The sequence below is a fragment of the Podarcis bocagei genome, assembly GCF_964188305.1.
Source record: "Podarcis bocagei genome assembly, chromosome: 17".
NCBI lineage: Eukaryota > Metazoa > Chordata > Lepidosauria > Squamata > Lacertidae > Podarcis > Podarcis bocagei.
The window spans coordinates 23,099,369-23,127,025 of NC_138143.1; the positions used below are offsets into that span (position 1 = coordinate 23,099,369).

Here is a 27,657-nt window from a genome sequence, read left to right on the forward strand (position 1 = left end):
ATGGCCTTAGCTTCGAGAGCAGGCATAGGCAAACTCGGCCCTCCAGCTGTTTTGGGACTACAACTCCCATCATCCCTAGCTAACAGGACTAGTGGTCAGGGATGATGGGAATTGTAGTCCCAAAACATCTGGAGGGCCGAGTTTGCCTATGCCTGTTCTAGAGGCATTACTTAACAATTTCCACATCTATCCAAAATCAGTACATCCCACACATTTGTATAAGCTGTGAACAGACTTTAGTATAAATTAAGCCAGATATGTGCTACTTCAGCTGTGTACACATTCCTATTTACTTTGCATCCAGTGCACTCTGACAATCCACACTTGTTTTGCAGCTTATCGATAAATACTGCATCACCAAACGCAGGTTCAATCTGATTTTAAAAACTTTATCTGTTTGAAGACATCCACCACACTCCTTATGCACCCGCTGGTACAGAAGGGCAGCAGGTGACTTGGAAACACATGCAATGTGTACATTCAAATACTCCTTGAAACTCAGCAGAAGGAAATGACCTCTCTACATTTTAAGCCAGGAATGTGTACCCAGCCTTATTCTAAGGACCATGTTACAAATAAATCGAGACGTAGAGGAACACACCTAAAGTCCATATCACATTAACATAGCGTGATAGTAGTTTCCTGAACCAAGCAGATAGACTCACTTGGAGGGGCAGACTTGGGCAATATGGCACCCTGTGCAAGGACAAAAAAGGAGCAGGTTTGCTACTTTAGGGGTCAGAAAAAAGTGAGTTCAGCTGCTCCCTGCTCCCCGCCTCTCCTCTCCTCAGTGGCGCCCCCTTTGACTTGATGTCCCGTGTGGTCACACTGGTCACACTGTTCTAAGTTCACCTCTGTCACTTGTGTACTTGTCCATGAGCTGAATGCCTACTTTTTGCATGCCAAAGGTGATGAGTACAATAAGAGCACTTTTCTACCCTATTGTTGCCATGGGCAGGGAACAACCATCAACTGCGTGGGGAGTAGCTGCCATGAGCAAAGCAATGGTGTAAATGGGCCTTTTAAATTCTGTGATCAAATCGTTTACCCAAAAAAAAACATTAACGGGGAAACTGGGGCATTATTATTTGATAGGTAAAGGGACCCCTGACCATTAGGTCCAGTCGTGAGCAACTCTGGGGTTGCGGCACTCATCTCACTTTATTGGCCGAGGGAGCCGGCGTACAGCTTCTGGGTCATGTGGCCAGCATGACTAAGCCGCTTCTGGCGAACCAGAGCAGCACACGGAAATGCCATTTACCTTCCCGCCAGAGGTGTATCTATTTATCAACTTGCACTTTGACGTGCTTTTGAACTGCTAGGTTGGCAGGAGCTGGGAGCGAACAACGGGAGCTCACCCTGTCGTGGGGATTCGAACCGCTGACCTTCCGATCGGCAAGTCCTAGGCTCTGTGGTTTAACCCACAGTGCCACCCGCATCCCTAATTATTTGATAGAGGCTATAACATGCAGTGTGTCTGTGTGTGTGTGCACGCGCGCATGTACACCCACACACAGAGGCAACTTGCAAATTACATATGTTTAATCTGTGCACATTCAGCTTTATGTGCTTGGCAAAAATTGAAAGGGGACAGGAGTCTGGAGAAAAAGAATTTGGCAACCCCACCTACCATTAAACCCAATGCATTTTGACTATACACAATTTTGGCTTTACACGCTATCCCCATAAAATAATCCCCATGTAAGTTGAGAGTTGCCTGTATATACTTTACTGTTGCAGTTCTCTTAAATAAACTTAAGGGGTATAGAACCATTTAGCCATTGAACCAACTTTCTTCCTAGTCATATCACATATATCCATTTTGCAAATAGCTTTGGACATTTTTGAAAAAGAATATTGTTAATTTTTATGTCAAAAGCAGTGAGTTGACAGTATGTATACATTACTGACAACTGGTGTCCCTGGTGCCCATTTGCACATCTTGCTCCCTGATATCCAAGACATCTAAATGGTAGTCTGTTGACAATGTGAATTATAGCTCAATTGCCACCTAAAAAATTGTGGATCCTTCAGACATGGAATGCCAGGGATATGCAAGCATCTCATTTGAGCTTCAGAATCTTTCATTAGCCCTTCACCATTATGCAAGAGACAACATTCATTCTGAAATGTGATCCAACTATTTAGATGTCAGATAAAATAAGATGCATTACTTTATATACCAGTACAAAACACTCACACCACAAAATGGATTTTCCAGAGTAATCGAGAAAAAATATAAGAAAAAGTAGATAACAATGAAGAACCTAGCTAGCACAGTACCACTATCCAAATGCCAAAATATTACCCTACACTTGTTGCCCAGTGATGGATTTAAAAATAAAAATAAAATGCAAAATAAACTTTAGTTGGAATGGTAAAACCTTAAAGACTATAAACATTCCCATGTACTTCACTACCATCACATTCATTAATTTCAGAGCTGTTTGATAAAGAAGCAGCAAAAGAGGACAAGCAAGGGTCTTGCAATTCTTCCTTCTCTGTTTATCTTCAAACCTTGAAAGTGAGCTTTATGAGGTTCCCCATATTGTGAACTGTTCAACAACAGCAAAAGACTGAATTCCAAATCCTTAATGTTTCAGTTGCCTCAGGCCCATGGCTTTTCTCACTAAGGCACAGACATTTTCAGCATCTATATTGCGTGCCTAGGCAGAGACCCCCCAACCCCAGGCGACACCCGGGTGGAATAGTGACTCATGACAACGTGTTATGGGATGAAAAATTGGCCACAAATTTATTAAACTTTCAGATGTAGGAAGACCTTGGCTTAGGCATTGGGCATTTATCCCTCCCAGTCACCAGCTGGGGATCTGGGGCACATCAGGGTTAACCTCTGGGGATTGGGCTGGCTCTGGAAGACGTATGTTTAAGCAGAGAGCCTGCACCCCATTTCACAGCAACACAGGGGAGTGTACTGACAATCTTTCAGCGTATGACCAGTGACTCCCCTCAACACATCCCCTTTAACGGGGAATGTTCTGTTGAGCATCCATTTCACCTGCAAACAAAGGGACAGTGTAGTCCATTCCGCTTCCACTGTGCAAACCTGCTCCTCCCAGCTACCAGCAGAGTAACTTGCGTGGCATGCGCCTGTGTGGAAGAAATCTTAGCCATGCAGTAAAACACACGTACAGCAGCTTCCTATTCTACAATGCTTTTATTGTACAGCAGCAAAAGCAACAAACAGTTCAGCCAGGAGAGAGCAAAGACATGACGCTTCTCCTGTCGCAGCAAAACAGAAAATAAAAAACATTCACATAACAAAGATGCGAAGACACCCCCCCCCCAGTGACAGGACGCCATTTCCCAAGCTGTGTTAACCCTGTAAGCTCTGGGTATCCTCCCAGGGAACCCTTGGATCGCCGTCGCGGGGATTGGTGTCACCGCTTCACCCCCCCCCATTTAGGGAAGGTAGACTAAAGGATTCTGCCCAAGGCCTATAGCCACCAAAGTTGTGACATTTTGCTACGGGGAAGGCAAAACCTGCCAATGCAGGGGAATTCCTTCACAGTCCTTCAACCATCATAAGACAGTAGCAGCACCTGCATACCTGTAAAGAAGACGTTATCCTGAATAAAAGGCTTAAACAAAGGGAGGGGAGGGTGGGGGAAGCTCTCAGAGCTCCCATGTGGGCTCCACCCCCTTTTATGCTTGAAGAGTGGACCCAACCATTACTTGGTCCACTCCCCTGGCCACGCCTCCCCAGTCGCAATTGGTTCATCCAAGAAATCTTCTCTGAACTAATAACCTAAAGCTTAAACATGGTAGGGCAGTGGTTGTATACTACTTCTGTATATCCTCCTCAGCCCTGTATACATTTATATGTATAAATGGTGGAAACCTCAAGGTTTGCGACTTGGGGAGGTGGTCTAGGAGTGCTCTGCTGGGAGTCACGTAGGATCAGGGGTGCTGCGCACGGGCACACAAAGGGCGTCCTCCATTTGATGTGGAGACCGGTCATTCTCCTCCTTACATTACCCTTGGACGCACTTCTGGGATAAAGTGAGAAGTCCTGGGTCATATGAGGAAGAGTCCACACTGCAGCTCTAGCCCACACTAGAGTCATCCTTTTGGAAATGAAAGAGTACACAGGGCTGAAATCAACAAAGTTGTCCCATTAGCACAAGAATATACAATGGGGTCTTCCCCAACCTTCTAGTGCAGATGGGGCCTTGTAGGGAGAGAGAAACATAAGTTGGGAAGTATTTTCACTAACATGATGACTTTGTTGAATACAACCCACAGTATGGGTGCCTTCCATATGGTCCTTGTCTCTCATCCCAGTTTAGGATTCCTAATTTTAGTAAGCTTTAGAAAATGGAGAAGCTTAAAGGGCTCTAGCTTAATAGTAACAATAAACCATCTAGTCCAACTTCCTGCATTAAGAGAACAAGTTATTCCTTACTTAAACATTTGCTCTCTTTGCTTGCCATCTGCTTTGCAAAAGAACAAAAGCATTAAGAACAAAGCGTGCATTAAAACCAAAATAGCATTCCCTCTCTAAACTTAAAAAACATGTACAAAATAATTACACTATTTTTTGCCATTTATCCATGTCCAAAACATTTTTTCCAGAATGTCCAAATATAACAAAAAAGCTCTGAAAGCTTAAAAAAAAATGCTTGCTACCTATTGTCTTATATTAAGAGCTCTGTTTTTTATTTACTGCATGACTGGAAGTGGTATAACATATGTATAAATCTTTTATTACCAACATGCTCTAAGAAAATAGGTCATTATTATTATTATTATTATTATTATTATTATTATTATTATTATTATTATTATTTTCACTGCCCTTCATCCAGGGATCACAGGGACATTTACAATTTAAAAAGCACAAAATACATACCACATTAACAAACAAAAATAATATCCCCCTCCCCAAGTTTAAAAGGCCATAGATGGTTTAATTAGCCAAAAGTATGATTGGGGGGCCAACTTGAATAAAATATTGAGGGGGCCCAGGCAAGCTATGCATAATCAATCACAAGACACAGTGCACACCCACCTTTTGAATGGCAATGCCTATCAACTGGGGGGGGGAGGGCATCCCCCTGAAATATTTTATTGGGGAGGCCAAAGGGACCTTGGCCCCTAGTTGGCTCCTATGGTATGGACTTAAATGCCACACTCCATTCTGACCTGAGCATGCAGATGCATGCCCTGTTGTGCACCCTGCCTCCTGTGCCTCACCTAAGCACAAATATCACTCCCAGGTTTGTGCTGGCGGCAGGAGCAGTTTGCCTTGAGAAGTGCATAAAACATGTTGAAAGTAAGAATGATTTTGTTCTGGTACATTTAAAACCAATAGGAGTAGAGGCAGAACACTGGGGGAATTATACTCTTTGCACCCTTTGTTCATCATACTTTTAGGTACAGTCAAATAAAGTTTCTGTACAGCTTGATAACAGTACTGTGGAACTAGACAGGGGGTACAACCCCAAAATAAATGTAAATGGCTTATAAGATGTTGGTAATTAGAAATGCTAAGCTTTCATTGAGCAAATAAACACACATCACTTTCCCATAAAATAGACACTGTGAAATGTAACACCATGAGGATGTTCCAAGATAATAGGTACATGAGTATGCTAGCCTTTATAGGGCAGGATGAAATATTTTTCATGCCTATATCAATAAAAGCTCAGTGTTCTCATAGAGAAATAATACTCCAACAAGGCTGCTGCAATATGTCGTTTTTATTGAATAAGTCTTCTTGAGACCAGAGCAATAAGCATCAACATTTACTTGGGGCTGGGCGGATAGGGAACTATTTTGTTTCTTACCACTGGCAAAGTTGACCCCCTCTAATATTTGATGAACATTAGAGGGCAATTACATACAAAAAGACGTAAGTTAGTCGGATCTGAACAAAAGATGGTGTGTTCCAAAGGTAAAATGATGCACAGATGTTTCAATCAGGAATGCTATAAAATCCACTTAAATAATTATTGCACAAATAAAGTTTATTTTGAGACATTCCATATGTGGCCACATGGTGTTAATTAGCAAATAACTTGTGTGGGCTTCTGAAAGTCAAATCTGGCAGCTTGGCAGATACTATAGTTATACCCTCAGCAATAAAATAATACATCAGTGGAAAAGTCTTTCCTATAGTACTACAAATAAGTGAAAACAGATATTGGACTAGGAAATTAGACTCCCTCTGAGAAACTAGATAAGACTGGTAGAAGAAGAAATAGTTATTCAAATCTATTTTGGGGGGAGGGAATATAGAAAAGGAACAAAAATGGGTTTTATTTTTATTTATTTAACTGGGGGGGGGAGGAGAGAGAATGCCGTTTTGTTGCCTTGTTTAAGAAACAAAATGCTTCTACTAAAATAATTATTGGATGGCAGTGATGCTCCCAGGCACCTTGTGAATCACAGAATCTTCTCTTGATTGCTTTTGGTGGGATAGGGAAGAAATTACCGTATTTTTTGCTCTATAAGACTCACTTTTTCCCTCTTAAAAAGTAAGAGGAAATGTGTGTGCGTCTTATGGAGCGAATGCAGGCTGCGCAGCTATCCCAGAAGCCAGAACAGCAAGAGGGATTGCTGCTTTCACTGCTGTTCTGGCTTCTGAGATTCAGAATATTTTTTTTCTTGTTTTCTTCCTCCAAAAACTATGTGTGTCTTGTGATCTGGTGCATCTTATAGAGCGAAAAATACGGTACCTTACTCCTCAATCGTCCTACCAGTGGAGATTGGTACATTGGGTGGATGGGGCAATGCCCCATCTACCTCAGTCAACCCCCCATTTACCTGCCTGCGTTCCTACATACAACCAGTCCCTTGGGTGGCCTTTTCTATCAGCTTTCTCCTCCTTCTTTTCAGTACCGCCCTTGTACAACACAGCAGAGAGGCAGATGGGGACAAAACTAGAATTCATTGACTCTGCCCCATCAGTCCCAATGCTGCCTCCTGCCCTTTCTTTCCATTGTTTTCATCTAAGTATCCTCTTTTAAAAGGGGGGGGGGTGACTTATACAGTAGTGCCTCTGAAGTCAAACAGAATCTGTTCCGGAAGTCCATTCATCTTCCAAAACATTCGGAAACCAAGGCGTGGCTTCTGATTGGCTGCAGGAAGCTCCTGCAGCCAATCGGAAGCCACGGAAGCCCCGCCGGGCCTTCGGGTTCCAAAGGATGTCCGCCAACCAGAACACTCACTTCCAGGTTTGCGACGTCCGGGAGCCAAAACGTTCAACCCGCCAGGCATTCGTGATGCAAGCTACAACTCTATTTAATGGGTCATATGAACAAAATCCAAAAATAGAGTTTTTTCTGAATGCATGCAGTTTTCCTGACCCCAGAACTGTGGTGGAGAGGGCTAGAAACACTGCAGTTTACTCTTCACAGAAGGATCTGTACAAAGCAAAATACAGCGATTCTTCCACTCCTACTCCAGTGCTGCAGTGGTAGGGAAACACTGCCCTTAAAAAAGCCGGCAGGCAGCTTTATATATCAGTGTTTCCCAACCTTTTTTGGGCAAAGGCACACTTGTTTGATGAAAAAAATCTCAAGGCACACCACCATTACAGCCCCGTGACGTCAGCGCGCAGCGTCACGCCGGGAGGGACGCACGAAAGTGTAAGTTTCAATTTTTTCCCCTCCCCCTTGCCGGGGAACCTCCAAGCTTTGGGGGTGGGGGGGGGAGGAGGCAGCAAAGCAAGGCAGGAAGGAGAGCGCGGCTTGGCTGGGTGAGCTTTGGCAGGGGCAGGGAATGAGAGCCGCGAGGCGGGCGCTGCGGACGGAGGCGCTGCCCGCCGAGCTCGCAGGCAGCCAGGCAGGCAGACGGCGAGAGCCCCGCGCTGGGCGGCCTCTCCTCGCCACCGCCGCCCCGCCTCTCGCCGCCCAACTTGCCCGCCTCCCTCCAGGCAACATCTCGCGGCACACCAGGCAACATCTCGCGGCACACTAGTGTGCCGCGGAACAGTGGTTGGGAAACACTGTTATATATGATCTCAGCAGTGTGATTCTTAGCACTGTGATCAGAGATGATATCAAAAGAGCACCCAGACGGCTAATTTATCTCTGAATTCAGTGCTGTGCACCACAGAGCTGATATGAGAAATCAGCCCTCTGTCTGTTTTTTAAAAGCATTTCCCCATGCTACCTGACCAGTGCTGAGTGGGGGGTGGGGGGTAGGGGAAGCTGGTCTGAAAGAACAGGCCAGGATTGTATATCTCCAATGTCTAATCTAAGCAAGTAACATTAGAGGTAAGAGGTCTATTTGCCTGCTTATTAGACAGGATCTCAAAAGATGCCTGCCATTTCGCAAGGCTGTCTAAAGGGCAGGCAGAGGGGTATTATCTACAGAGATTAGGATATAAAGCACCTTTTTTTAGAGATCATTTTCTAAAGATCAGGCAGAGTGCTTTATCTCTCAATCAGATCAGGAGATACAGCTGTAGGGGCTGGCGCACCATTTCTTGTGGCTTGACAGGCCAGATATGGCCCATGACAGGGTTAACCACCCTGTCATAAAAATTCAAAAAAGTTTTCAGCACTGGATTAAGGTGAGTTCAAGACACAGTCATAACATGTTCATTTAACACCCCTTTCCACATAAATCTGTTTTTCTAGATTGCTTTGGAATACAGTGGTACCTCAGGTTAAGAACTTAATTCGTTCCGGAGGTCCGTTTTTAACCTGAAACTGTTCTTAACCTGAGGTACCACTTTAGCTGATGGGGCCTGCTGCTACGCCACCACCACGCGATTTCTGTTCCCATCCTGAAGCAAAGTTCTTAACCCGAGGTACTATTTCTGGGTTAGCAGAATCTGTAACCTGAAGTGTCTGTAACTTGAAGCGTCTGTAACCGGAGGTACCACTGTAGTTTAATGATCACTGAATTGAAGTCCGTTACTTAACTAATTGTTGAAATGGTGTGGTTGTTTAGTTGTTTAGTCATGTCAGACTCTTTGTGACCCCATGGACGAAAGCACACCAGGCACTCCTGTCTTTGACTGCTTCCCTCAGTTTGGTCAAACTTATGTTTGTAGCTTCGAGAACACTGTCTAACCATCTCGTCCTCTGTCGTCCCCTTCTCCTTGTGCCCTCCATCTTTCCGAACATCAGGGAGTCTTCTCTTCTCATGAGATGGCCAAAGTATTGGAGCATGCTTCCTCAACCACGGCGCTCCAGATGTTTTGAGACTAAAATTCCCATCACCCCTGACCACTGGTCCTGCTAGCTGGGGATAATGGGAGTTGTAGGCCAAAAACATCTGGAGGGCCGAGGTTGAGGAAGCCTATATTGGAGCCTCCGTTGAAAAGTAAGACAAATGAATCCTTGTACCACTCAGACTATGTTGCTTAGTAGACAGGGCTATCTATTGCTCTCATTGTACCAGATGACAACTCTTCAATTCTACAGTTCATGATGTGGTTGTTTGCTTTATATGCATCATATTAGCTTGAGGAAAGTGTGTAGACTGGGGTGTTGCGTTGGCAACCTCTTTCGCCTTAAAAAAACACCAAACAACTGTCTATTTTTAGTCACTACATCAAAGCACACACACTCTTCATTGTCCCTTCTTCAAAATGTTAATGGAATAGCGACAAGACACTGCACTCCCAGACACTTTCCTCAGTGCATTTGAGACATATTCATATTGCATGATGCAGACACAGGATAACTTAGTAGCCTTTGATTCCTTCTTTGTATGAACAATATAATGCTGACTATTTAGAGGAGCACTTTCATAATCCTGTGCAAATCTGTACATCATCCACTTTTCAAAATGTAACAAAACAAATATACACAACACACTGAAGAACCGGGTATATATTTCTTGCTGCACAGGTTGCCTCTATGTAGGAAAATCCTCTTTTATGTAGTGGCTTCTTGTTCCTCACTTAAAAACCAGTTGCAACATAGAAGTTTAGTCGTGAACCTGCACAGTTTTGCTAACAGAATCCTCCTGGAAGATATATCCAAACTGTCACTTGTCTCTGCTGGGGTAGGTGGAGACTTACTGCCATCTGGTGGAACATTAAACTTTTCAGATTCAGCTTTTTAGAATAGAAGTGACCCGAACAATAAGTGCATTTCTTCATTAGAACAGAGGGTTAAAATGAGGCTATTCATGTGACTCGTGAATCTGTATAACATGCATTGAAAAGCTCTGCAAACCTTTCCTGTTGGTGACAGCTGCTCAGTTATGGGAAACACAAAACATCGTTATTAATACAGAAACAGATACATATAAAATTACCTGGAGGTAGCAAGTTACCCCAGCTCATTTACTGACTACGGCCACAGCGCAGACTATTAAGGAAGGAACAGCATTATTATTATTATTATTTTAAAAAATGAAATGCACACAAACATTTGGATTGAACTAGGTATTTAAATTCAAGTTTCTAAATATACTTTCTTTTGCAATGTGCATATCTGGCTGAGGAATCCAGCCTCCCTTCATGCTGAGATGGCAGGGGTGGGGGTGTGGTGACTTGAATAGGAAGCTGCCTAGCTCCCCCAGCCTCTGTCGGCTTCTCCCCATTTGCCAACTGAGTATTAGAGACAGCATCACTCTTCTGGTGACAGTGTTCCTCCTCCTTCTTGACGAATGTGCTGCTGACAGGAGAATGAACCTTTTGAGGTGGTGAGGTGCTGCTGTTGCTGAGCCACCCCAGGATTCGTTTGGTCCCATGATAGCATCAGTTTTAAAGTCACTGTGCCAGCTCCAGGCTGGTGGAGCGATCTTTGTGCCTCAGTTACTGTGTGCAACAGAGCTGGCAGGAGGCTTCAGATTCAGCTCTAATTGTATTTTCTATCAAAATATGAATTTCTGATGCATTTCCCCCTCAAAATACGATTCTAGAATGCATTTTGATAGAACGTTTGAGCTGAAAACTGGACCTGAACATTCTGCAGGTGTGAGATCAAAGTTCCAATACAGTGGTACCTCTAGTTGAGGACACAATCCATTCTGGGGTGCCATTCGCACCCCAAAAAGTCTGCAACTAGAGCGGTGCTTCTGTGCAAGCACGGAGAGTGATAGAGTGTTTCTGCGCATGTGCAAAGCACGCATAATGTTTCTGAGCATGCACAAAGTGCGCAGAATGCTACTGCGCATGCACACATGGTGAAACTCAAAAGTATACACTTCTGGGTTTGCCGCATTCAGAAGCTGAAAAGATGCAACCTGAACCTAACGCAACACGAGGTATGACTGTACACACGTTTGTTCATGGAGTGAAAGTTCTGCTAGAAAGTATCAGAATTCTCAAAGACCAAATTCCCTGAGTATCTCCTGTGACAGTTCCACCCTCAGGCCTAATGTGGACTGTCAGGAATTCTGTAATCTGTTCTGTTCATGGCATGCCTCAAGTTGCAATGTGACTCCCTGTTGTACAACTTTGCTCAGGGAAAGGCCTACTGACAAACCTGGGTCTAGCCTTTACTATTTCAAAAGACAAGTCTATGGCCATGTGAAGGGTTGGTAGGGAAATGGGATCTTAAGTACTTAAATGTGAATTTCCATATGGGTTTTTAAAACTTAAAGATTAATTTTTTAAAAAAATGAGACACGATGGATCTATGAGTGCGCACAAGTAAAAGTGACACATACAGGAAGTGGATTAGTTTGCCCATCCCTAATTAGCTCCTCAGTACAAAAAAAAAAGCTACCATGTCAGTGAGAAGGCTATGCTGGACTGGAACTTTCAAATAAAATCTTGCATTTTATGTAGAGGAAATTGTATTCAGAGGCATGCATTCACACGCTGTCACTCCTGCATTTTGTCATCATGCCAGCCTGCTATAGTTTCATGGCTATAGAGGTATTATATGGGAATTACATGTGTTTCATGTTCATTGTCTTAATTGGTGCATGCTAATGGAAGTGAGAGCTGGACCATAAAGAAGGCTGATCGCCAAAGAATTGATGCTTTTGAATTATGGTGCTGGAGGAGACTCTTGAGAGTCCCATGGACTGCAAGAAGATCAAACCTATCAATTCTGAAGGAAATCAGCCCTGAGTGCTCACTGGAAGGACAGATCCTGAAGCTGAGACTCCAATACTTTGGCCACCTCATGAGAAGAGAAGACTCCCTGGAAAAGACCCTGATGTTGGGAAAGATGGAGGGCACAAGGAGAAGGGGACAACAGAGGACGAGATGGTTGGATAGTGTTCTCAAAGCTACCAGCATGAGTTTGACTAAACTGCAGGAGGCAGTGGAAGACAGAAGTGCCTGGCGTGCTCTAGTCCATGGGGTCATTAAGAGTCGGACACGACTAAACAACAACAAAAGCTGTAAAAGCTCCCCTATCCCTACCTACTACAACTGGAAAGTGCTAAATTCTTGGGAGGAAATCAGGGATCGTTCCATATTTTCTGTCCTGAATTTCAAGACATTTTTACCATGCATTCTTTTGAATCTTAAAGACATTTTGCACACTAATCCTTTGAATTATGCCTTCCATTAATAAGAGACACTTTGAAAGTAGCTGCCTTGCCAATTGCTAATAGCTGACACATTTCTGTTCAATGTATGGATACATTTGATGTTCCTAAGCAATTACCTGAGAGGCAGTTACACTGAGTCTTATATCTCTTAGCTCAGTAAAAGGACTGGGTGACAGAAAGTCGTAGACAGTAATTCACAGAATATTGTTGCCGCTGTTAAGAGAAAGGCAAATGGAACACAAGTTACTTACACTGAAGTAGGTCATTATGGTGAAAGGGGCTAGATCCCTATATGATGTACCTTCACTCAAAATAAGCAGGGCAACTTAGATGCTGTCAATAAATTTATAAAAGAGACATTGCCTTGAGTTCTGCTACGGCAAGGTTTTATCCATACATTATCGTTTATGCGAAGGAGTAACTAGCAAGAGACAATGAGCAAGAGATACTGCAAAAAGTTAATGCTCTGGGAGAACAATAAGTTTAATTAAGCACTGCCTTATTTGACAGTTTTATCTGAAGTAAGGATTTCACATATCTGAAAACAGTGTGATAAAGGCCATATGTCAGAAGTTAAAAGCCATTTTGCTTGGGCCCTCAATAAAACTGTGGCCAATTTTAAAATGTCAGAATGTTGTCTTATGCTGTACATTGCGGCTATTTGTCTAAGTCTTTACTTACTGGGGGGCAGATGGGCCACTATGAGTGGCTCCACAATAAAAGTATGGGAAGGTGATGGTCTGGAGAAGGCAGTATAGATTTGAAATACAGGGATCCGACAGGGGTAAGGATGCTGAAGGCAAACTGAAAAGTGGACATTGGATTGAGAAAGAAGAATCTGAAAGATGGGGAGGGATGGACTGAGTTATCTCCCGTTTCTGTTTTACAGGCAATGAATCACAGGTCTGTCCCATCCTATTTTGTAAAGACTCTTTAAAAGAAAAGAGAAAAAAAGAATTCACACAAAGTCCACATTTAAGTAGGAAGCATTTGTACACATATTTTATACACATTTGTATACACGTCTTACATCAAATGCACATTTTAATGCTTCTCAATACATTCCCCCATAAAATGTGAATTTAAAAATTAAGAACATGCATTTATCTGTATACATTTTATACATGGGAGTAGCACTAAGAATTTGGATAGGTGTACAATGCAAATGGAGGTTGCATTGCTATCTGCAAGCAAGTTCAGGAACATCAGATCAGGTTGGTCTTTTGCAAAAACAACAACAACAACAACAACAACAACAACAAAAAACAACGTACTGTACAAACTCATCCTTCAACCCTAAATATGGGCAGGTGGAAAATGAGGCTTGTGAGTGGGGACAGAAGACATATGAAATTGATACAAAGAACCAGCTCCTGGGAAAGAAATTACCAGAACTCATGTTCAGGAGGGTCTGTATACCCTAGTATATGCATTTTTGTACATATGGCTGGAGAACTGCGTTGCAAAATTCAGATAATTTTATTGTTTTGAAGGATATTGTTTTGAGACATGTGAATTAATAGGTTTGCCTTTAAATGCAAACTGAATAGAATTTCTCTCCCCCCCCATTGCTAATGATAGCTCAGCTTTGAAAACAACAACAACAACAACAACAACAAACCATTAACCAAAAGAACAATTTCTCAGTCAATCCGAATGGCAATTCTCCTGGGTCTGTGACGCACCTGAAGCTAGAACTGCGTGGTTACTAGATGCATTTGGGACTTTGTGCATTTGTGCTCCCAATTCAAGATGCAAAAGGCACCTCATGAAGCTGTTAGAAAGCAAACATCCTGGTGCAACAGCAGGAGTCCCACTGGAACCCTCATAAGCTTTGCAAGGTGAGTGCTTTTCATAAACGTAGTTATCTCTTCCTGGTATATCTCATATTTGAGTCATAGGGAACCTCTGAAGCTGAGCATGTATTGTACTATCCTTGACTGCAGAGACAGACTGTCCAAGCCTGCTTTGACTTCTGGGGATGGAATCCTTGGAATGATAGTAAATATTATAATTATAAGCATTTATTTACATTCCGTTCTTACACATTTGCATACAAAACAGCCTACAAGATCATTATTACCCATAAAAATGCAGCAAAAAACACAGTAAAACAATCCCATTAAAACTGCAAGCATCAATTCAAAGACGAAGCACACATTAAGACTAAAAATAAAACAAGAGACATTTCTGCTGGAATCCAGGCGCAGAAACAGGAGGTTCTGTTCAAACTGAACATAAAAGAGATGCTTAAAATCTCTTTCCTGGTATATCACATTGACCAAGTAAAATATTATCAGGCAATTTATCTGATACTGGTGTATAAACTGTTTTTGATCAATATGTTAAGGGACAACCCCCCCCCCTTTAACTGTATGTGAACAACATATATATATATATATGCCCCATCTGACTGGATTTCCCCAACTACTTTGGGTGGCTTCCAACAAATTAAAACATTAAGCACAGTAAAACATCAAACATCAAAAACTTCCCTATACAGGGCTGCCTTCAGAAGTCTTGTAATAATAATAAAAAAGAAGTCTTGTAATGGGAGGGTGTGCTACAGGGCGGGCACCACTACCGAGAAGGCCCTCTGCCTGGTTCCCTGTAACCTCAATTCTCGCAGTGAGGGAACTGCCAGAAGGCCCTCAGCGCTGGACCTCAGTGTCAGGGCTGAAAGATGGGAGTGGAGATGCTCCTTCAGGTGTACTGGGCCAAGGCCATTTAGGGCTTTAAAGGTCAGCACCAACACTTTGAATTGCGCTCAGAAACATACTGAGAGAATTGCCATGTTCTGAAGTGCTTTTAGATAGTTACAGGATCAGTATTGGGATCATGGCATGACAGGGAGTACTCACAGTTACTATTTGGCTTTTTAATTATCATTACTTTACCCATGTTAATTAAAAAAATTACAAGGCGCATCTTTACCAATTACTGAATAATTTACAATTAGTGGTAAAATGTTCTATTATACTCTAATGAGACACAATTTCATTTAGCTGCTATCGTTAAAAGTATAGTTATTAGATACATGATTTTATATACATGCTTTCCTACCCATTTATTTCTTCCAGTATTTTAGCCAACCTTTCTAAATAGAACATTATCAAGGAAGATTGTAAAATAGAACAGCCAATAATGAATAACAGAAAAAAATATTATATAGAAATAGATATAGATATAAAAAACAGCTTTTAAAAGCAGACATTATCATTAAAAACTAGTTATGGAGAAGAATATCCTCAGAACGAGTTCAATGCAGTTTTCAATTACCAGGGATAGAGCAAGGTGTGTCTCTCTAGAGAGACAGTTCTAGTTTTGGGGAGCCACCGCTGAAAATTTCCTCTTTCTTATACCTACTGGTCACACATATTCTGACATCAGGACATGGGCAAGGTCCTTAGAAACCAAACAAAATTACCAAGCAGGCTCATGTGAATGAAAATGATTATTGCAATGCTCTCTTCCTAATTCATTTAGGGATTTAACAGTTTTTTAAAAATCACTCACACAAAAGGAAAAGGAAAACTACTACAGGTCATGTTATATTGCAAAAATTGCTAGCTTGCTTTATCAGGGCAACTTCATGCAAAATGTCACAAAATAGTGTGAAAACTTTTGTATTATCCAAAGTTCTTCATCAGCCTAGACCAGTGATTCCAAACCATTTTGCCCTATGGACCACCTGGAAACTCCTGAGACTTGGCACACCCCTTAATGTTTATTATGCCTGTTGTAGCCATTGTAATGCACTGTCCTAAATGACATACTGCTTTTAATTATATTTATATTGCTTCTTTTGTCTCATATACATTGCACTTCAGTTCATAAAATCCGAACTGCAGTACAGTTAAATGTAACAGGTAAGAAATAAAAAGAAGCAATGAAACACAGTTAAAATGCTGTGGACCACCTGAATGAAGCTCCCTGACCACTAATGGTCTGTGGACCAACAGCTGGGGACACTTAGATCATCTTGACTTGAAAGCTCTCATACTATTTTGTAAACAGTTTGGTTAGCCTAAGAAAGGTATTGCCCTAATTTAGATTTTGGATTTTTATTTTATTTTACTATGGTCTAAATCAAATTACCTTTGTAATTTATGTAGTAGACTTCATAATACATTACATGACTCACAATGTTGGACATGCTGCTGAACAGTTGCAGCTGCTAGAATTCTTTCTACATCCTTTCAATTTAAATCTTAAAGGGTAATACCATTTTTAGTAAACTTTCCATATGTCTTTCACATCGAGGATAATAGATGAATGCATATGCTTGCTATAGCTGAACAACCACTAGTCTGTGCTGTTGTATAAGCAATATATACATATAGATATATCAATAAAAATGATGTATAAATACTGCAGAATTCAGGATTGTAGCTACAGATTGTAATGTAGATTGTACAATGTTTCGGTGATACTTTTTACTTTGTGTTCCTTATCAACATCAAATTTTGTATCAAATTGAAGCAATGAAATTGCAAGACCTCTGTCTTGTACAAACATTATTCTTCGTGAAAAGCAAACTTTTTTTTTACAAGGTGGGGGAAGGAAGCGAGGGAGCAAAGGAGAGTTGACTTAAACAGCTTTGTATGGTTAACATAACAACTTATTTGTGGCAGATTACATTTATCTGTTTTTTGAGTCTGAATCTTAATGTTTCATGTACACCATGGATTAGGACAGTGTGGTGTATTATTTTTTGCTGCAATACAATTATGTGTGGGATATGTTCCGTTTTTCAGATATGTGCAAAGTTTCCAGTCTATTACTACTTTTACTATTATTTAATGAATAATGAGCTTCATCTGATGCTAGCACCCATAAGGATTTCTTGGTGGTCTTTATGTTAGTGCTGTTAATGTTATTTGCCAATGAGTATTAAAATCTTCATATATAGACCTGGTGATCTTTTTCGCAGTTGCAGCTCACTTCAAAATTGAACAATATTGGAAAGCCTCTTTAGAGAGAGATGATATACTTGTGGGATAGAGCGTTATTGCTAGACGATTGATGAATTACTTCTAATTCACGGTGTCTCCCACCTGAAGGGTGACCCCTGTGTTCCTAGATCACATCAACCTCAGATGTCATTTTGGAGAGGACAAAAAGTACTTAGACACTGTAACTACAATTAGTCTACACGTGATGTATTGTTTTCATTAGGTTGTCTTTCTTTTTGCTTATCAGTCTTTAAAAATTTCATAACACAGAATTTATATATATATTACAAAAATACTTCTTTTGGTTTAAGTCTCCTCTTTTTTCCCTTAGGAGCTGACTAGTTTCAGTGGGTGAAATTCAGTTATAGTCAAATTCAAAGTAGCCCCATTTAAGTTCATTGATTTCTGTTGGTCTACCCTGTGTAGAACTTAGTTGGATATCACCCAGTGACACTGCTTCAAATTTCTTAAAGATGAAAGTAAAAATAAGACTTCTAACATCAACTAATGCAGCATAAGAATTAGCAATTTTACTTCTTTTCATGAAACATGGCAATATACTGTGCATTTAGATAGGTTACACTCAACTTTGTTTTTAACTCTTTTAGCTCTAACAGACAAAAATTGAAGAGTTAAAAGTAGAAACTGAAGCTGCTACTCATAATTTGGGGATGTGCCTACTAAGTTCAAAGAATAATTGTTCAAACCTTTGAGGAAACACAATAAAGAAAATCACTTAAAGGTAGAATGAAACATCACCACAAAATGATTGTACAGTATTTATCTCACTTGGTTATAAAAAGATGATCATATGCAAAGGTGGTACTGGTTCTATGAATCAATATTGCAGCGCACCAAAGCTACATATCTAGTGTGCTCCCAGTGCTGTTTTGAGAAGTGGTGTACACACAAAGGTAGTCACAGGTTTTTTTCTATTCTGTAGTTTAGGAAATACAGAGTTTTCATGTGGTTTTTCTCCAAACCAGCTTCAATCTGAATTGAGAAAAAACAGCAACCTAGCTGTGTTTTAAGTCAGTAATGTGTACACAGCCTAAACATCAGGAAGCTGTGGTGTGAACAAACCTTTGACAATTACATGAAATATCTGAGTCTTTTAAATATTGCTTTTGCAAAATCCCATCCTTGGGCAGTGAACTTGAATGGACATTATACAACTTTTTGGGTGTGGTGTGTAGAGAAGGAGAAGAAATAATGTCTGCCTGACTCCAAAAGAAAAATATTCTTTTTTGGAAACTTTGAATGAACCGTTAGACATATTGCAGTAGATTAGTTTGTTCTGTGACAGATTCATAGAAAGGTAGGGCATGAAGTGAGCTAAGCCTAGGTAGGGACCCAATAGGAAAGAGTGATAAAGTGTATTTAAAACGCACTGAGATAAAAGAGATCAACTGCAGCAGTGAGGTCAAGAATATTGAGGACAAAGTAGAAACATTTGGCAGTGAAGGGATTGTCAGCTCTTTTGAAGAAGGAAGTTTCAATACAGTGAGGAATATGGAAGCCAGATTCTGTGGGAGAGTCTGAGCCAGAGGTAGGCAACCTATGGTCTGTGGGTCGGATGCGGCCCAATCACCTTCTCAATCCGGCCCACAGACAGTCCGAGAATCAGTGTGTTTTTACATGAGTAGAATGTGTCCTTTTATTTAAAATGCATCTCTGGGTTATTTGTGGGGCCTGTCTGGTGTTTTCACATGAGTAGAATGTGTGCTTTTATTTACAATAAATCTCTGGGTTATTTGTGGGGCATAGGAATTTGTTCATTTTTTTCTTCAAAATATAGTCTGGTTTCCCCCCCCCACACACACACACATGGTCTGAGGGATGGTGGACAAGCACACGGCTGGAAAAAAAAAGCTTGCTGATCCCTGTTGAGGAATTCAGAGCAAAAGGGGAAAAGGGAAATTGGGTGGCTTTTGAAAAGCAGTATTAATTCTAGTGATTTTTTTAAAAGTAAAAGAATGGGGAAACTATGGTATGCTTAAAATTTTGAATATAATAGTGAAGGGTTCCGCAGAGAATGATTAGTTGCTGGGGTGGTGAAGGAAATAATGGGGGAGATGATAAGGAGATAAGATGGGAAAGCAGAGAATTAGATAACAGCCTCCTTATCAAAAAAAATTTTTCCAAAACTTTTCACATATGCATACCAAATCTGCTTACAAACGCAAAATCACAATTAAATAATGGAAAAGTACATAAACAATATTAAAATGGCAGGATACAAAACAAAACAAAAAAGCAACTAAAAACAGCAAAGTTAGTGAATGTTAAATATTTAAAAACACATGCATAAATATTTATACCTGGCATCTAAAAATGTATGATTTAGTGCTAGGCATTTCTCTCTTGGGAAAGCATTCTGTAATAATGATATGGGGGGAAAAGGGCTGAGAGTTATAGAAGGAAAAAGACCTAGAAGAGGAAGGAAAGGGCCATAGCACTAATGTGGACAATGTTAGTCTTTAAAGTGAAGGAGGAAGCGTGAAAAGGAGGAAGAGTTAGGGCTTAGCAGGGCAGTAGAGAAAGAGAAGAAGCCCTGAGGATTCCCAATTCTTGTATCTGGTTTGAACAGGGGGGAGGTGCTAGGTCAGAGGTCAGCAAACTATGGCCTGGGGGCCAGATGCGGCTCAAAAGGGTTGCAAATCCAGCCCGCACAGCCATTTGAAACCCCCCGCCAAGTGTCCGAGGCCGAAAGGCCACATCAGTGTTTACCTCAACACAGCGCGGGGCAGCAAGCATCTCCGATGTGGCTTTTCAGTGGTGTGGGGACTGGTTGGTGAGTCCGCACACCGTGCTGAGGTAAACTCTGACGCAGCCTTTCAGTCACTGAGCTGACGCCAACACACAGCTGCCCATGGTTCCCACAGAAGTGGCGGGCTGAGCAGAGAGCGATGCGGGAGGGGGCAGCGAGGGGGACGGTGGCTTTGGCCACGGAGACTTCGGCGAGCTTGTGGGGCTGGCGCTGAGGATGCAGCCGAAGCTGGGCTTCCTCTTGTGTGCAGTGCTGCTGCTCTGGTCATCGCTCTCACCCCGCGCTGAAGTCCCCAGCCTGGGGGACAGGATCTGGGTGAGTAGCTGCTTCCCGGCCAAGGGAAAGCAGAGGAGAAGGTGGGGTCTCTGTGCCCGGATGGACGGTAGACCTCCCCCCCGCCCCCAGTGTTGGCCCTTCTCCCTTCACTGCCTGCTGCCCACCCCCTTCAGAGGCGCCGGGCCAAAGCCCTCTTTCTCTCTGCCTGGGTGCCTTCTTCTTCAGCCTGGGCTGGGGGGGGGCGGGAGGGGGCGGCTTCATTGGGAGCGGCAGCTGCTATCCCTGCCCGGCTGAGGCCTGTGGCGTTGGCGAGGCCTAAGGAAGGGGGAGGGAGCAGCAAGGGAGCCGGCGAGGAGTCATAACCAGAGGAGGAGGCGGCGCTTGGGTCCTCCTCCCGCAGCGGGTGTCATGGGCGATCAAAGTCCCGGCAAGGGATGTCAGGACCAGGGGCAAGATGGCAGGGTGGGAGCAGGAACGGGGGTCCGGAAGCCAGGAAGCCAAGAGTCTGAGTGTCAGAGAGCTGGGAGTCAAGACGCCAAGGGTCCAGGGGTCAGGAAGCAGGGAGTCACAAAGTCAGGGTCCGAGGATCAAAAAGCAAGGAGTCACGGAACCAAACGCAGCAAGGCAGGGAACGTGATGCAAGACAAAGAGCCAAAGGGAAATTCTGACCTTATATCCCTTCCCAGCTCTTGCCACCAGGTGCTGTGAGTTACCTCACCTGTGCAGCCGCGCCTTGTCTCTTCAGAACAAATTTAGGAAGGCCCCAGTCCTGTAAAGTTCTACTGGTCACAGGGTCTGGCTCCTGCACACGCTCCTGAAAGCGAGGACTGTGGCTGTGGGGGCTCCCGACTCAAGCTCTTTCTTTTTCCTCCCCCCCCCCCCCGTGGCAGTTCTCCCCCCCCAAAAAAATAGTCTGGCCCCCACAAGGTCTGAGGGACAGTGAACCACCCCCCTGCTGAAAAAGTTTGAGGACCCCTGTGCCAAGTATACTAGATTGCTTAACCAGGCAGAAGAGGAGGAAGAGACACGTTTATAATGGACAAAATCTGCCTGCCCTTTTGTTCTCCAGAGACATTCCTCTTGTGGAAAGCATGAATGGAGATGTGGAATGGAAGTAGTGAGTCAGGGCCGGGTCTGAAGAGTTGAATAGTTTGTTGAGAGATTATGACAAATGAGGAACTGAAGACAGAGAGATTAGTGGAAGCCTGAAGATGGCAGGGAGGAGGCAGAAGTGGCAGAATAGTGAGAAGAGGGAATACTTCTGAAAAAGGTTATTGAATATAATTTAGGAAAGAATCATAGACTGCAAGTCATGAACTAATCAAGAGGCAGCATACAGTCAAGGTGGACCGTGTCTGAAATATTGAAGAAGATAAAGCTGAGCAGATAAAGCTGGCAAATTATAGACAGATAGGTTCAGTTCAGGGCAGCGGGAGGTTGTGTTGGGCACCTTTAAAAGGTTATATAGAAGAAACTGGCATAATTGGATGAAAATTTCAGAATTCTTAGGCCCTTCTGATGTGACAAATTCTGTCATGTTTTAGAAGGGTACTGCTGCTGTGTGCTTTTCATTATGATATTGGAATGGTTTAAAATATTCACTTTTGTTTATGTTTATTAATAATGTTGCATACTCTCCGATAAACTGGACCTGGAAACACACTGATAATAAGAGCTAGTAGAGAGTTGTTTCCAACTTCTTTAGTGTTATTGGGAAGCTAAGGCTGGTGCGAACCTGCAAAGATTCTAAAATGTACAAGCCAGAATACATATTATTAGCACGCATGTTAAATGTTTTTTGGTAGAAAGAGAAAGAGACCACCCTCTCCCCAGGAACAAGAAACAAAACCCTGGGATGGAAAGCTGCAAAGTTTTAAGAAAATGTTCAAGGAATAATTCATACCCACCAGTTAGCCGTGTATTAATAATTTTAAGGTAAGGAAAATAAGAGAGAAATCAGCAGCAGCAACCCTGCCATTCAAGGAAGAGCCAAGTCATTGCTCCTTCCTTATAAGAGGAAAGTGAATCTCTTTTACTTACCCCCACAAACAGCCCCTGGACCTATTTGCCTGAAATTTACCTGCGCTGTCAGAATAGCTGAAAATTCTATCCACTTTGGCCAAAAGGGGAAAACGTTAGAGCCATTTTTTGAATTCCTCTTTATAATGAATAGGAAGAACACAGAGCTTTTATATAATAATAATAATAATAAATTTTATTTATATCCCGCCCTCCCCAGCCGAAGCAGGGCTCAGGGCGGCTAACAACAATAAAACAGTACAAAAGTACAACATAAACAACATTCTAAAATCATTCATTATAAAAATTAATTAATTCAAGCCACTAGCAACCATTGGGCCAGAGCTCTGCGAAGATTGCCGAGGGAGGGGGTCAGGCTGTGCCCTGGCCAAAGGCCTGGTGGAACAGCTCTGTCTTGCAGGCCCTGCGGAAAGATGTCAAGTCCCGCAAGGCCCTGGTCTCTTGTGACAGAGCGTTCCACCAGATCGGAGCCACAGCCGAAAAAGCCCTGGCTCTAGTTGAGGCCAGCCTAACTTCTCTGTGGCCTGGGACCTTCAAGATGTTTTTATTTGAAGACCGTAGGTTTCTCTGTGGGGCATACCAGGAGAGGCGGTCCCGCAGGTACGAGGGTCCTAGGCCATATAGGGCTTTAAAGGTTAAAACCAGCACCTTAAACCTGATCCTGTACTCCACCGGGAGCCAGTGCAGCTGGTATAGCACCGGGTGAATGTGATCTCGCAGCGAAGACCTCGTAAGGAGTCTCGCTGCAGCATTCTGCACCCGCTGGAGTTTCTGGGTCAGTCTCAAGGGCAGCCCCACGTAGAGCGAGTTAGGTTTCTAAAAAGGATACCTTTTTCTCTAATAGTTATATCCAATAACAGCATTTTAAAGCTTTGATGTATTTATAGTGATACTGATATATATATGGGCGCCTCATAACAGAGGGTCCTAGTCGCGCTCAGGACCCAAGAGCTCACCTGACAGGGTTAAAATGGGGGGGGGGGAGAGAAAGGAGCAGGAAGTCCTGGCCATTCCCCTGGGATCATGCCAGGCGGTTTTAGCCAATAGCCAGTAGGTGGCATGATCCCAGGGGCTTTAAAAACAGTGCCGTGATGCAAGTGGGGCACTTGCTTTGCACTGCTGAACACCCGCCCACCCTCCCTAGTTTAGGTAGAGTTGCTTGGCCTTGCTTTGGTTTGGGTCGCCTGTTTTGGAACAGGGGCTGGGTAGGATTTTTTTTCCATTTGGCAGATTGGCTTTAGCCATTTGGTTTTCACCTACCCCTTAGCAAATCGTCACAACTTGTAAGGTGGTGGTTAGGCATTGGCTCAGTTGGATTGTGGGGAGGGGAGGTGCAGCTATCACCTGCCCCTCCAGGAACTGGGTATTCCGTTAAAGGAATCTGGGGGTCCTGGATCTCGTCCGAAGTCCACTTGAGGGGCTAGGGCCATGCCAGGACCACCGGAACCCTGGGGTGAGCTTAGGTTGGTCCTCATCGACCTTGCTCCTTCGTTTGGTTTACCCCATTCGACGATCACCCTGAGAGGTGGAGTCAGTTATAGTGGGGAGTCAATGCCTAAGCCAATACCGCTCACATGATTGTATTTCAATAAAGTTGTGGCCAAAATTTGCCCAAAACTTAAACTAATATAAGTGTCCATGTATTTATTTTGGGGGTGGGTCTTGGGGCCTCGAGACACAAACTGTAGGAGCCAAATTGCAGATTGAGGTAGAGAGGACACACAGTGATTTGGAAACAGATCAGAATTTTTTAAAAAAACATACAGATACAGAGCAAATCGTGGAGCCCATGTGTGCCCTTAGTAACTGCAAAATAATTCTGAAAAAAAATTGAGATACTTCCTCAGTCTAAGATTATAAATGAGAGGAAACAGGGAAATTAGCTAGCTGGAGAGAATATAGCCGTTGTTTTTCAGTTTAGCATATATGGAAGTGGATGAGCACAATTAATTTCTATTGCACTGCTCAGTGACCAACGTGCTTTTCGGTTCTCACGCCATTTATCATCACCAGCAGCTCCTCCTTCTCATAGATACTGATGAGTAAAATAAAATTGAAATCCAGAGGAAAAAAACCTTCTAGGAATCAGCTTCATTTTTGCCCCCAAATCCTCTTATTAAGTGCTTATTAAGGTAGAAGTTGGGGTCTTGTAAGACACAGTTTGAAGAATATTTGTTTAGAAATAAGCCATGCATGATTTTGTCTCCTTTTTTTCTGTTGGAGTTAATAAAACCCAAATGACTAAAATGAAGGATTTAAAGTACAACACACACACACATGGCTGCATTCCTGGGAATAAGCCCAATTGAACCCAGTGGGAAACACTTCAGATTAAATATTAGAATCATAGAATTGTAAAGTTGGAAGGGATCCTAAGGATCATTTAGTCCAACCCCCTGCTATGCAGGAATATGCAGCTGTCGGATCGAACCTGCAATGTAGTGCATTATCAGCGCTACACTCTAACCAACTGAGCTATCCAGGTAGACTTAGCTATAAAACGATTTTTCCAAATTAATTTAAATTTATTTCATTTATGTTGGGAAGTGATTTCTTTCCCAACAGACCTATACAATCTGTTTGCTAGTTCTAAGTTTATGAACAGAAAGCTCCTCATATTTCTGTCTTTCTACTAAGATTGTAGAATATATGTCCCTCATTTAAGTGTGTGGGAAGGCTTCAGTAATTGACTACAAATATATATATATATATCCATCGTTGTGCCTGAAAATTCATAGCTGACTTTGGGTCTAACCCTTACAGCATACGCACACTGAAAAATGGTAAATCAGAAATTATGTATTTCTGGTACATTAATGAAAATATTAATGTTCTAATAATACACCATAAGAGTCTATATCCTCATACTATCTGCCTACTCAGTTAAATTTAATATACTGCACAATTCCTCTTTCACAGAACTGCAGCCTACCTGTCACACAAAACCTTGCCTCAAGCACTTTAATAAACTCAAATTATGGGCATCCAATCTGGAATATTTTGCAGGTAATAAGCAGATCAAATATTCATGAAAATGGGTAATTCAATTTTTAGATATCCATGGACAGTTTGTTCCCATGGATGTTTTTTACTACTCATACTTTGCCAGATGTGTTTCGAGGCAGAAAAGTGTGTAATCATAGTATTCTAGGGATATCTTTCAGAAAGGAGCAGAATGAAATCTTAGGCTTATGCTTTACATTACCTCACTACCTATTTCATCTCCCTGCTTAAAATACTTACCCCAAGGTGAGAAAAACTAAAACAGAAAAGATCCAAGAGCTCTATAACATAGAATTTTCTACAGGTTTCTAAAAAGGATACCTTTTTCTCTAATAGTTATATCCAATAACAGCATTTTAAAGCTTTGATGTATTTATAGTGATACTGAAATAGGATTATATCCTAAATACTCAACACATGCAGGATATCTACCTATGTGCCAGCGTTACTGCAATCTTGCCTTGCGACATGCCTATGATTTATTTGATGGTGTACTGTCATCTCAATTGTTTGTTGATGAAACCATTGTTTGGAAGGATCTGAAACACAGTTTTGTGCAGGTAAAGCAATTCCTATAATCACTGTTTCTTTCTATCTCAAATGAAGACATTAATGGAGTATTTTTCTTGTACAGTGGTACCTCAAGTTAAGAACTTAATTCGTTCTGGAGGTCCATTCTTAACCTGAAACTGTTCTTAACCTGAGTTTCCACTTTAGCTAATGGGGCCTCCTGCTGCTGCCATGCGATTTCTGTTCTCATCCTGAAGCAAAGTTCTTAACCCAAGGTACTATTTCTGGGTTAGCGGAGTCTGTAACCTGAAGCGTCTGTAACCTAAGGTACCACAGTATGGGCCTTTTATTTTGGAACATGCGAAGCTGGAGATATCGCTTCATCCACAATGAATTCAAATGATCATTCTCTAGTCACACTCATATACAAGTTTTAATTTTTGAATTTTCAAAACAATATGCACAATTTTTTTTTGTAATTGCTAATGGTGTCCTTTGGATCTGGAAAGCTGGACCCTAAACACCGATCTAAAATAGAAAGAATATTTCTTTCTCTGAAGTGAATTATAAATGGGTGCTATTTATCACTGGTTTCATTAGTTCAAAGGAGATACAGTGGTACCTCGAGTTACAAACGCCTCAGGTTACAAACTCCGCTAACCTGGAAGAGTTACCGCAAGTTGTCCCAGGATGAGAACGGAAATTGTGTGCCGGTGGCGCAACAGCAGCAAAGGCCCCATTAGCAAAAGCACACCTCTAGTTAAGAACAGTTTCAGGTTAAGAACAGACCTCCAAAATGAATTAAGTTCATAACTAGAGGTAAAGGTAAAGGTACCCCTGACCATTAGGTCCTGTCGTGACCGACTCTGGGGTTGCGGCACTCATCTCACTTTATTGGCCGAGGGAGCCTGCGTACAGCTTCCGGGTCATGTGGCCAGCATGACTAAGCCGCTTCTGGTGAACCAGAGCAGCGCATGGAAATGCCGTTTACCTTCCCGCTTGCACTTTGACGTAGTGCACTATTTATCTACTTGCACTTTGACGTACTTTTGAACTGCTAGGTTGGCAGGAGCAGGGACCGAGCAATGGGAGCTCACCCCATTGCGGGGATTCAAACTGCTAACCTTCTGATCGGCAAGTCCTAGGCTCTGTGGTTTAACCCATCCCTAACTAGAGGTACCACTATATATGTAATAAGTGGTGTGGGGAATGCTGCATTATTAATAGCTGCATTATTTTGAGCAACCTAATGGTTTTACCAAAGTGTAGATTTGTTAGCCACAGCAGAAAACAGCTGGGAGAAACTTAACTGCAAATTGAGTTCTCCAATTAGGTTTCATTCAGAACTGAAAAGAAGCCCAGGAATATTTCCATTAAAGCAAGATGCTTTGAACCCAGCTTTCTTTCCTACCAGGTTATCACTTACATCAACATGTGGTGCAATGTAGTTCAAATGGAATTACCAAAGTAGACATTTTAAAATCAAATCTATTCAGTTACCTCTATTCAGATAAAATGAATCAATGTGGGAAAGGTCAAGGTACTAAATTCTCATCGCTTGTAGTTTCCCAGAAAACACTGGAGAAAATGTGACATGGTGTGAGGAAGCCTCAGTTGCGTGTTCAGGCACACTAAACATATCACTGATGTAGGCTGCAGGGTGGA

At 42.3% G+C, this 27,657-nt stretch overlaps 1 protein-coding gene across 27 annotated transcripts in view; it reads right to left on the bottom strand.

The window, feature by feature from the left end:
- PTPRD (protein tyrosine phosphatase receptor type D) overlaps positions 1–27,657 on the bottom strand; it is a 1,185,728-nt gene that overhangs the window by 917,423 nt on the left and 240,648 nt on the right. The gene's annotated exons all lie outside the window — the stretch shown is intronic.